Below are 13,161 nucleotides of genomic sequence, written 5' to 3'. Positions count from 1 at the left end.
GATAGAGATTGATAATTTTGTGAGGAATGGTGGTTTGGTGCAACTTGGTCACCAGACTAAACAGATATTTCACTTTTACTCGATGTGTGCCAGAAGGTCAAGTATAAATACCAGAAAGGTGAATGCAATTTTTTGCCATACTTACAAACATACAATTACATCAACTTAACTCGTCGAGCTTAGTTGATTGGTTTATAACACTAAGGATCTCTGGTGCTCTATTATAAAATCGTCTTTGGAGTATTTCCGTCACACCTTGAAGTACGAGAAAGGCAAAAATTAACAAATTTAAACCGATGTCACAGATACAAGAAAAACACCTCCCTGATTTTTTGATATGATATGCTCTAGGGCTTACTCTTTGAAATGGTGTTAAAAGATTGAAATTATGGCTGCGCCATCCAGAGATATTGCCATTTAAAAACCCATTTTTTTGGCAAAATGCGAATAACTTTTCATCTGCAAAAGATATCAACAAGCTACTATCACGAAAAGTTGCGTCTCGAAAGTTTCTAAAAGTCGTCCAAAGACGACTAAACTGAGAAATTTGAAGAAAAAAGTTAGAACAGAAAAACTGTTTTTGTGGGACCACCCTAAGTCTAAATGAGAAAATGCTCTAAATTCGTCAATTTAAGAGCTACAGAAAATTTTTTTAGCAAAATGATTGGAATTAGCTAGCCTACAACTTTACAGAATAATGTTCACCCTATTCTTGCAATTAAAAAAGTTGATTTTTACATTTCATGAAAATGAGGACCACCCTAATTTTCATCAACATCCTGATAAAGTTCTTACTATTTGGAACAACTTTGTGGAACAAAGGTTTTTTCTAACTTTGCTATTTCAGGCTCAAAATACTAATTTCCACTTAATTTCGCTCTGTGGACCATTGTGCATTGCTCCGTGAAGGAAAGCAAACGCGCGTGATTACTTGCTATACTGATGGCTACAAAACCATAAAGGTTGCGACTGAACTGTATCTCAATCATATTAGTGAAATTGTGTTGAGCTTGAGCTTGATTGACTGCTCGTAGTTGCTACTCCATTATGACCAGATCAGCTGTTCTTGCACAGGGAACCAACAGATGTTTGCTTGGGACTAGCACACATCTTCAATGTACAAGTACTGGTGATCTCATTTGTTAGGTCCTACTGGCGCCTGCCACGTCAGAATGCAAGTCAATGTAGGGAAGGGGGAGGAAATGATGATGCAATCACTTCTGCACTTGCCACGAGTTCATGCGGACTTTGTTGGAATTTCTGGGTTAGGTTGGAGAGGCAGAGGTCCGTCTTGGTTAACGAGCTGCCAATGTGATAGATAGGAGAAGGTAACTGATGGAATTTCTAATTGGATGTAGGAAACGAGCTCTATAGTTCATTTCCAATTCTAGCAGATTACTGTTAGAATACTCAAGTTGAAGGTATAGGAAAAGTAATGGAAACGGTATGGAAGTCCATTTCCAGTTCTAGCGATTGCTAGAGCATGAGAAATAATGAGAAAGATACAAAGTAGGAGAATGGAACGGACCTGGTATTGAACCCACGACCTCCTGCGTATGAGGCAGAAGCAGTAGCCATATGACTACCAAGCCCGCTTCAATCATATTGGTGAAATTGTGTTGCCGGAAAACTCACTAGGCAAAATGGGGTGATTCAACTATGACGTCCACTACATTTTGAGATTTCTAGAACGCCACCCACCCTCCCCCCTCTGTTACGTTTTTTTGTATACCTAGTACATGTACTGTCACAAAATATTAGGCCCTCTCCCCCATAAAACATGTGACGTCTTTATTGAACTACCCCAAACGTCTTCTAGCAGAAGAAGCTTGAAGAGGAACATCTGTTGGATTTTTTGTTGAAGAGTTCATGAAAAATGCTTTACTCTCCATGGCTGAATCTTCGTAGAAATCCCTTCAGGATAAAATTTTACCCTTATGTGGCCGGCTGGGTACCTTTTCGGAATTCAATTCACGATATCTAAATGATTTCTCATAGCAAGACGTTGAAACTCTGTCAGATCCGCAACAATGACGATTAGAATCGATTGTAGGGGTTCGCGGAAGTTTTAATCAAGGAGCGGTGGAGGAAGGGGTTCCAACCTTTTTACCCTTTAAATGGCCAGCAGGGTAGGCACGGCAAATGCTGGGTAAAGCGTACCATTGGTACTTCGCGTACCTGAAGGAATAAAATAGACCCCATCTTGCGGTCCTTAGCCTCTTACCCAGCAACTCCTATCCCTACCTCCCCGTGGTGCTGGCCGTGATACGGGCAACCTTAGGGAAGAGCGGGTAACCAACCCCGGTGGGAACTATGGTCGTATGCTGACAGGGAAGGGGGGGTTTCCTCCTTTCCGAAGGTGCAAATCTTATTGAGCATCTGTTCTCCATGTCAAGATCGGCTCACAACAGCGTCTGTTCTCCATGTTAGGGGCGGCTGATCATCGTCCGAGTGCCAGCGAGGGACTCTAAGTGAAACTGTGCACCATGGTCCACCGGAAATAAGGAGGAATGTTCCTCCTGAAATTTAGGGGGTTTGGTGTCAGGCCCTGCAAGCCAGCCAAAAAAAAAACAACGCAACGAACAATCAACAAGAGCGTACGGACCGGAACCATCGGCGAAGACCACTGCGACGAAAAGGGACTAGCGATTGGAAACTCGGTTCGTGGAACTGCAAATCTCTCAACTTCATCGGGAGCACACGCATACTCGCCGATGTGCTCAAGGACCGTGGATTCGGCATCGTAGCACTGCAGGAGGTTTGTTGGAAGGGATCAATGGTGCGAACGTTTAGAGGTAATCATACCATCTACCAGAGCTGCGGCAACACACATGAGCTGGGAACAGCTTTCATAGTGATGGGCGATATGCAAAGGCGCGTGATCGGGTGGTGGCCGATCAACGAGAGAATGTGCAGGTTGAGGATCGAAGGCCGGTTCTTCAACTTCAACTTTTCAATGGAACCCCAACAATATGGTTATCGAACTTCTTGAAATCGCATCACCAAATTGATCTTATTGTTTTAGGGCCACCAGATGTGCTGACCACAGAGATTCCATTCCAGGACGACTTCAAGATACCAAGCATAATGGGTATCGTTTATTTTTTTTTTATTTTCCATTCAGCTGTTCATGGCTGCACGTCGCCAACCACGCAGTCTACGGCGGGCCTGTAAATCGTCATCCACCTGACCGATCCACCTTGCTCGCTGTCCATCTCGCCATCTGGTGCCCGTTGGAACAGGATCCCAGAGGGATCGAGAGAGGTCATAAGCATTTTTCAATGGAACCCCAACAATATGGGTATCAATCTTCTGGAAAAGATCTAAGGGAATTGTTTCTCATCTCAATTTTTTTTATCTATCTTACCACTCATTGATCTCTGTGACCCCAGTGATCTTCCGAATGTTCTGGAACACCCAGAGATATCGATTCTTCCCATTTGCCCCAGTAAGATGCGACTATTTCTAATCACTCACTCATTGACCCAAGGTGGTCACTGACAGGTCCTCCAAGAGGACATCCGAGCAGTTTTCATTTTTTGAATAGCAATATGAGGGCAAAATAATTTTCAAGGACCAGCAATTAATCCCGAAAGACCAGTAAGTGGTCCTCCGGAAGTTCCGGACCATCCAAAGAAGTTGCCGATTCCGATAATTTGTCTTAGGGTCGTACATATATTACGTAAGATTTTTTTCTGGGATTTTCACAGGAGGGGGGTCGCGCTGTAAGATTTTTTTCATACAAATGATTTTTTATTTATATAGTGCATATGTCTTCTGCGCAAAAGTTTTATTTATATTTATTTATATAGTTTATTTATATAGTGCATATGTCTTCTGCGCAAAAGTTGCATGGGATGGAGGGGCTCAATAGGAAATGAAGTATTGATTGCTTGATTGTAGACCGGGAAGAAATTGTCTAGTGTAAAAGACCAGTCCAATGCGCATTAAAAAATGCAGGACCCTGTAACTGTTATTCAGTTTGATTTTATTTTGACGATTAGCGTACCGGAAAATTCAAAGTAATCTAAATCAAAAATAAGACGTTCCCTTATTGATATTGATATTGTACAAGGAATTAGGAACAGCAGAAATGCCAGTCAAAATATGGACGAGGCTGCTTTCATTTTTTTATTTATTCATGTGAATTTTTATATTTTAAGTTCTTCACTCCGACTGTTTTCATCACCCATGACGCTTGTTTTCCCCTAATTTCACAGCGCATGATTGACTTTTAGCGAAAAATATTCATTTTTATCGCTGGCTTATTTGTACACCAATTTGAACACTAATTGATGCATCAATTAGCACATATGGCTTTGAACTGCATATTGCGATGAAATGTTTCAGGTTCGTTACGATTTCATAAAGATGTTTCATTTAATTTATTTAGCTTACATCTAAACAGATAACACTGAATCCACTACTGTGACTGAATCAACACGCAAGGCCATTCACGGTTGCGCCACATGCTTGCCAAGTCATTTTGACCCTCGTCAACCATCCAGGCTCGCTGTGCGGGACAGTAGGGACTATGTCTAATGACTTGACGACCACTCTCCAGGGAACTGCGAGTTGTGGTGCCTGCCTAGGATGCGGAGGGGTTTGACAGTGGGCTCTGTTAAACTTTTATAAAAAGCTGCATGTTTTCGCAAGCAGACCCAACCCAACCCACCGAGCACCTGTTCAACAAGGAGGTACGACTCACAACAGGGTCTGTTTCCCATGTGGTCAGAGTTCTGCACCAAGCGGCTTTTTAACTGACTTATCGTACTTGACTCGACTGGATAAAGAGAATGTTCCGCATGACAGTCTATGCTGCCTATGTGGGGATCAGTTCAGTTCATCCTTTGAAGGTTAAAAAAGGAAGTAAAGTCATCGTTGCCATACTTGGATCCATACCTGTGATAGAAACATGTGAAACCGATCTGCTTGCAACAAATTGGTTTTGACGGGAATCGTTTTCCATTATTTCCTATCGAATATTGGCCGGATCGGACTATGGGATCAAAAATTATGGCCAAAATACGATTTTTATACAAATAACACGCTAAGAACATCTTTCTCATTTTTTTGTTTATCTAATGCCCCTCATAGTGGCCCATACACGGGAGACAAATGAAAGTAACTAAATTTTCAAACATGTTTTTAATCAATTTTTGAAGTAATTCTATTGACGTAATTATGGCGAGAAGCACTACTAAGCAAAAGACAACTGCATTTGATGATTTATAAAGTATTTCGGTGCTTTTCAGAATGATTGTCTTATGTGGTCAATATTGTCCCGATCATCCCTATTCAAATTCGCATATAAAGCAACAGTCTCAACAAATATAGAAACATGCAAAGGATGATGAGTTGGTTAAATTCGAACCTATGTATTTTGCGTCCAGTCCAGCCTCTCAAAGATCGTACTAATTGAATTTTCTTTTCTATGGCGGCGGCGAACTAATTGAGGAGTAAAAGTAGTCAGGCCACCCAGTCAATTGATCAATTATTGTGATCATTTTTCTTGAATACGGAGAACACAATTCCATTAGCATTCACCATTGGGGGCAATTCAATTTGTTTAATAGCACTGGACAAGCAAAACAAGCTGAAGCATTTCGCGAAAAGCATTTGATAATTTAGGAATTATCGCACATTTCTTCTCGAAAAATAAAACAACAATAAGGTCGCCCCGAGTATGATCCTCATCCCGACTAGTGGCCATCGTTATCTATTCTATTTGTGGCGCTCTTCTAACGCTGATAAGGTGACTATTTACTGGTTGCTGCTTAAGCTATCGCACGATTTGGGCGCATTTCAAATCCGCGAGCGCCATTATCACGCCATTGCGATATCTGTAATTGAGTCCTCCAATAAGCTTTTCATCCCTCTATTATCAAATCATTCTCCTATTATCAAGACTTCTATTATCAAGCTTCAAATCTTTAATTGCGTTTTTTTTAATTTCTGTATTTTCACAGAGCCGAAGATGGTTTCCGTGCGCAACCAAAGGGTTTCGCTACCAAAGCGATACACGTGGGCCAAGATGCGGAGCAATGGAAGAGTCGCGCCGTCGTGCCGCCAATCAGCATGAGTACGACATTCAAACAATTTGGACCGGCTAAACATTCGGTGAGATAATGATGAACTGAGCGAAATAGTCTTTGGCAACAGAAGCGAGTTTTGATAGTCAGCACACCCGTCAGCACAACTGTTTTTAGCGATGCACATTAAACGTTGTAGTGGTTGTATTCTATAATCTATCGCGAAGTTGTTTAGAGATCAAGTTAACGGTAAAGATTCAGAATAAGGAAGGCCCATACTAAAATAGTTTTTTTTGGAAGATTGTTTTCGGGTGAAGGCTTGGAGACGTATCGTAATAAAAATATCTACTAATAATCCTGCTCGGATATTTTTTGAGAATTATTTCTAAACATGATTAAATATTTGATGCTTCTAATGCGTTTTCTTGTTCATATTTGCATCTATTTTATGGGTGTTGAACGGAAAAAATAGGATCACTCCAAAATCGAAATGTTTTACTGAAATGAGGCTTGGAATAGAATATAAGAATAAGACCAGAAGTCAAAGCATTTGCGTGTAGCTGAATCATTTTATTGTATTCTGTACCGTTGATTAACATCGGTTGTATAGCATACTGGGTAAATCAATATCTTCAAGAGCGTTGTAAAAGTCTAACTGTTATTTGGGTTCACTCCATGTTACTTCATGATGACCTTCGATCATCTTAATAGGACTTAAGTAATTGCACAGAGAACATGAAGAACGTTTATCAGTCATCAGTGGGAGGAATTAGCGATCATGATTTTATTTGCATTGATTACAAATTCAAGCTTCCTAAACCTGGTGCTAATGTATACTGGACACGTGAGTATCACAAAATTAATTAATCGTCTTTTCTGTCTGATTTACGTAGCGTAAATTTTGATGGTGTGTTCAATTGTGGAAAACTTAAATGTTTTAATGATGTATTCTTCGTCATAAGCATGCTCCGCTCAAGAAAAAAACGATTAAAGATCCAAATACTCCTTGGATCAACACTCACATCCATCGATTGATTAAAAATCGGTCCGAGGCTTATGAATGTTGGAAACGCGATAAAGGGAATCAGCGTAAATGGAAAAATTTCACTTGTCTTCGTAACTTAACAAATCAAGAGGTCAATCGTACAAAATGTCAATATTTTACCTCACAGTTAAGAGCTGACCTTCCTGATAAGCAACTTTGGAAGAACATTAAACGATTAGGCTTAAAACAAACAAACACTTGTATGGGTTTAGGGGATGTAAGTGCTGATACTCTGAACTCATTCTATGTTGCTCATTACACTCCACTTTCATTCAATCAAAATGACGACGTTGCAACACACCCGAATTTCTCATTTAGGTGTGTTACAAATGACGAAATACTTAGTGAGTTTGTTAAATCTTCTTGTGATGCTGTTGGCAATGATTCAATTCCACTACAAGTTTTAAAAATGTCTTTAAGTGTTACTCTCTCATACATTCGGGATATCTTTAATTGTTGTATCACTTCCTCAGATTTCCCACTTGATTGGAAAATCGCAAAAGTAATTCCAATAGGTAAGATTGACCACCCAGTTACTGAAAGAGACTATCGTCCGATCAGTATTCTTTGTGCCCTCTCAAAAATATTCGAATCACTACTCTCTCAGCAACTGAATGACTACTTGACACACAATGATCTGTTATGTCCATTCCAGTCTGGATATAGGAAATCATGCAGCACCGTAACCGCGCTTATTAAAATAGAAAACGACATTAGAGAAGCGTTAGACAAGAAGATGGTCACTTTACTGGTTCTTCTTGATTTTAGTAAAGCATTCGATTCTATTGATCATAGACAATTGTGTAACAAGTTAAAATATAACTTCTATTTAGATCAATTCTCCATAAAATTAATTCAGTCATATTTGTCCAACCGATTGCAATACGTTGACTTCAACAACCAACAATCTGAATTAATTCCTGTTCTAAGCGGTCAAGGTTCAATTCTCGGACCGCTACTTTTCTCAATGTACATTAATGATCTTCCATTGAATCTGTCACATTGTCGATTCCACCTGTATGCAGACGACTGTCAATTATACATATCTGGGGTCCCTGGCACAATATCAGAAATGGTAAATCGAATGAACTCTGACATTCAGAGTATATTGTTATGGTGCGAGCAAAACGGCCTGATTCTTAACGGAGGAAAAACCCAAACGATTATTTTTCACACAAAACGTGCCGTTTTGTCGAATGTACCATCAGTTAGAGTGGGAAACGATATAATTGAATATTCTAATGTCGTCAAAAATCTCGGTTTAATGATGGATACTAACTTGAACTGGTCACCTCAGGTTAATGCCGTGTGCAGTAAAATTTATAATGCCTTACACTCGCTTGTATTATTGAGACGGTGTACTCCCCAACATATCCGGATTCAACTGGTCAGGTCTCTTTTAGTTCCACTGTTTGATTATGGTGATATTTTGTTTGGCCTTGTAACTAAAAAAACACGAAAAACTAAACCAAGTATTCAACGCTGCTACACGATATGCTTTTAATCTGAAAAAGTTTGATCATTTATCCAATTATAGAAAGGCTATTCTTGGAACTGATTTTACAAATCATTTAAAGTTTAGAACCTGTATCCAAACATTCAAAATTATTAACAACTCTCCAATTTATCTTCGAGATTTTTTTTAGATATACTCGTTCTTCGCGAGGTTCGTTACTTATCGTTCCTAGATGTTTCACAAACAGTTTAAGAGACTCCTTCTGCCTACGAGCTATAAGAATTTGGAACGATTTACCTAGGAATCATAGGTGCGAAAGAAGTTTTTCTTTATTTAAGCGGAATCTAAATATCTTATTCAGTATGTAGTTATTGGTATTAGATGTTGCATAGTAGCATAAGCATTGAAAATCAATATGTGATTATTTATGTTGCTATATGGTAATTGTTAATAAATAAATAAAATAAATAAACTTCGCATTCTAACAAATCTATCGTCCTCATTATAATGCTTTAATAAAACACGTTCATATTAATTTAATAATATACTTTCAGGGATACGAATATGGTCGAAGCGGCAACCCAACGCGCGATGTGCTAGAGAGATGCCTTGCCTCACTGGACAACGGCAAATATGGTTTGACGTTTTCCTCCGGTTTGGGAGTGACGACCACCGTGATCACGATGCTGAAAGCGGGGGATCACATCGTAGCCGGAGATGATCTGTACGGTGGAACCAACCGTCTGTTGCGGCAAGTCGCAATGAAAATGAACATTGAAGTCGATTTTGTTGACTGTACCAATCTGGCAAAGATTGAGGCAGCTATCAAGCCAAACACTAAGCTTTTCTGGATTGAGTCGCCAACAAATCCCCTTCTAAAAGTTATCGATATTGAAGCGGTCTGCAAAGTAGCACACACTAGAAGTTACGTATTGCTCTCTGGTTGTTAGTTCAGAGATGAGTGGCAACTAACATTGTTAACAAGCACACATGCACGCGGATTGATCGAAGTTTGCCATTTCTTTACTGAAGAGCAAACCGGGATCACAAGGTTACCTAGGTAGAAGCTACCCTTGCGAAAATAGGGTTCCTGCACAAAGCCTTGGGACTTGCCATTTTGCATAAGTCTACAAAGATTAATCGTTGCTGTTCTTTTATGTGAATATTGTTTCGGGCTATCAACTGAAGCCATTTGAATAAGATAATGCACTCCACAACTTCAGCATTAATATGAACAGCAACGATGAAACCAAATTGGTATCTTATCAAGAAAGTAAAGACGAAACACAGAGTCAATGATAACGCATAAAGCGAATTCCTATAGGTGACAATTTGTTGAAAACTTAATAAAAACATGCTCATAATCCCACCTTTATTAAACCTCACACAGCTATCTTGGCTGTTCGGGGAGAGAAGTTGACATTGACTTTACGTCAACTCTCAATGTGACTGAACAGCCGTGAATGGGACAATATTCCCCGTCGAATGCAACTTATTACAACAAATCGGATCAAGATAAGTGCCTAAAAGAAAAGTGAGTTTATTTTGTGCACATACATACACACACCCATACAGAGCCTTAGATGTCATGTTCATGATTACCGATCTAGATATGTCCAAAACGTATGATCTAATTACTCTAAATCATTCTGAAGTTCAGACAAATGGGACTACCAAGCCAACTGGGCACGATACAGAATAGCAACTCATGTTAGAGGCCATGTGCATGTTTTAAGATTTAGATATGTCCAAATCGGATATTCAAGTTTTTCAAACCATTCTGAACTTTAGACGAATTGGTCTATCATGACAACTGGCTTGGAAACAAAGCCATTAGCATGATTCTGATTTATATAAAGTCAGTCTCGAGTTCTAAGTTCTAAATCATTATGTAGTCCAGACAAAATGGTCTACCAAGGCAACTGTCCTCGATACAAAGGCATTCTGAGTTCAGGCAAATTGGACACATGGCCTGTGGCACCATGGTTGTATTATCTTGTATTATGCCCAGTAGACTTGGTAGGTCGATTGGTTTACTCACAATAATTTGGAGATCTTAGAACATCCGTTTTGGACATATTCAGATCGTAAATCATGCGCATGACTTCTAAGGTCATGTACCATGGGTTGATATTGGTTTCGTACCAAGCTGAATTGACCTGGTAAACCAAGGCTCTGTAATCAAAAATGGTTTGAGAACCAGAACATCTGTAGAAATATTGCCTGCCATAATTCGTCATCTCTGAAATAGTATTCGGTACATTTCTGAGAATAAAACGGAAATAAAATCGTTCATGCGCGATATTCTTCTGCTTTTCGATCGTAAAAGTGGCCAACTGAAAATCCTTCCTCCGACGATTACAGGATGTAGGTGGGGCCGATCAGCAATCAGGTCAGTTTCGTAAATTCTTATCTGACGATTAATTTGGGTATATAAACATGTAATTTGCCTAAGATATTTAAGTCAAATCCGGGTCAATATTACCCGAACACCGTAAATGTGAGTTTTGTTTAGCACTGTAGCAAGGTACAATTTGTATTGGTGTTGGAAGGTGGATTGCATGCTGTGCTGCTGTGGTCGGTGGATGGCCGTTCGCCTGGGACGAGTCGATGGCAACACTGGAGTTGCTGTCGCAATGGAGCCAGGTCTGAGACTGGCTGCCTGTTGACGATGGATCGTCTTTCTGGATGGGCCGAAACGGCCGTCGAATTTATTTAACTATTTCAGTTGGAAAATTATTATCTTAACTCTGGATTGGCTCTGAAAAGCGCCGGTGGAGTGGTGTTGAAAAGAGCGATCGTTGAGTAAAACACAGAGCTACAGTTTAGTTCTTCATTATGTTATTATTCTTGTGACACATTTATCGCAGCATGTTGAGTACAAAGTAAACATGCTGAGACTTTAGAACATCGTCTCGGTTCAGCGTACAAAGATAGTACTTACACATATTTTACTTAAACTGAATACTAGTCCGCACAGTTAGTTACACTACTTAAGAAAGATGCAGAGAACCCGACGACCTCTCATAGGTGCCAGGGAGATTTTAAACAGTTAGTGTGGAAGGTTATAATAGTTTTGAGAATGTGAAACACAGATAGAATACAAGTAGGATAAGGACGAGCCTGAATTTGAACCCACGACCTCCTGCTCATAAGGCAGATGTGGTAGCCATAGACCACGAGCTCGTCTTTCTCCAACAGGAAGTTTTTCATCCAATGGATTGCACTCAACGCCACATAGTCATCATTGTATGCAACTGGTATCGATCTATGATGCCTCTGGCAGAGCCAGAGTATGTTAAGTAGATGAGCAAGAAATTAGGGAAAACAAGTAATTTAGATCGGATACTAAATATATCAAACACAGAAATGTTCTATTCCCCATTGTCTGAATTTGCCCTGGCGTGTATCTTATGAATCGATACATCTACCTATATATGCAAAATATCAGAAAACCTGCTTAAGTCGTTGTTTTCCCTATTCAATGGATCGGTAGATTAAAAAATAAATGGCACCCACGGTCAGACCGTTGGTGGATCCGCCGCCTTTGCCCAATCACGACAGACCGGAGCCAAAACGAATCTCTGAGCGTGGCATGCCGCAAGGTCTCGCTGCACTCTGTCTCCAATGCAGGCGCGTTCGAATATGTACACGAAAGACAGCTGTATGTTCTGCACCATTTCTCAGCAGGCTGAGACGCAGATCAAACCGCGGCGACGACGCGATCAGCGCGATCAGTCTTCGTCGGTTGAGACGGTTCGAGTGCGCGCTCTCCCAATCAAAAAGCGTGGTTTGACTTCTGCGGCTGGGGCTTCAACGCGTGTACGACGACGATCGTGTTGTTGGAAAACAAGTTGCATTGTTTGGATGAAAACGGCGACACAAAACTATATATGCGTGAAAATTACATAATTTATAAATGATAGTGGAGTGCTGCATGCTCTGTGTGCAATTTGAGGCCAGTCGATGACATTGCTCGGAATAGTGTGAGGAGCTTATCAATGAAATCTGGGATGAGTCATTGAGCGATTTCAGTCACAAACGGATTTGGTGAATATTTAGTGCAATTTTGTTAAAGTGAAATATTTTTTTGAAGGCGCAAAGTGACAAATAGTTTTATTTCCGCTAATTGCTAGCGGTCGGTGACTAAAAAAGAAAGAGGCACAAAAGTTTTTTGTTGTCGATGTAATAATACTTGAAGTGAAAGCAATCATTAGCAGATAGGCGTCTCTGTACCTTCCACCGATTCCACGATCGAAGCAAAGAGCCAGTTGTTTTACATTGCGCTGGAGCTTTTATTTACCCATCAAGCCGTTGATTCGATCTTTTTCGTTTTGTTCGCCGAACGATCGCCTCAGTGAGTTGTTTTTGCCTTTTTATGAGGAAAGAGGGAAAATTGTGATGGACTAAAAGTGACGGAGATAAAGTCAAATCACTGACATCATTTCCATCCCTGAACAGTGAATGTATTTGGGACCAAGCAAGGGATGAAAGTGAAGCTAAGGAGGTTCTACGCTGTATAAATGAGAGGCACTCGTCCAACCCATCATTGAAGTCGATCGAATTGACCAAGAAGAGAAGATCGCGATAGGAAAAGAGACAGTTGCAGGCACGTGTTTATGTTCGTC

At 40.2% G+C, this 13,161-nt stretch overlaps 1 pseudogene; it reads left to right on the top strand.

Annotated features, from left to right (window-relative positions):
- The window catches only part of LOC134205479 (cystathionine gamma-lyase-like), a 203,593-nt pseudogene that overhangs the window by 16,339 nt on the left and 174,093 nt on the right, over positions 1–13,161 (top strand).

Source organism: Armigeres subalbatus, chromosome 1 (genome assembly GCF_024139115.2).
Source record: "Armigeres subalbatus isolate Guangzhou_Male chromosome 1, GZ_Asu_2, whole genome shotgun sequence".
NCBI classification, from domain to species: Eukaryota; Metazoa; Arthropoda; class Insecta; order Diptera; family Culicidae; genus Armigeres; species Armigeres subalbatus.
The sequence above is the reverse complement of the archived record's forward strand: the minus strand, read 5'-3'. Positions and strand labels throughout refer to the sequence as shown.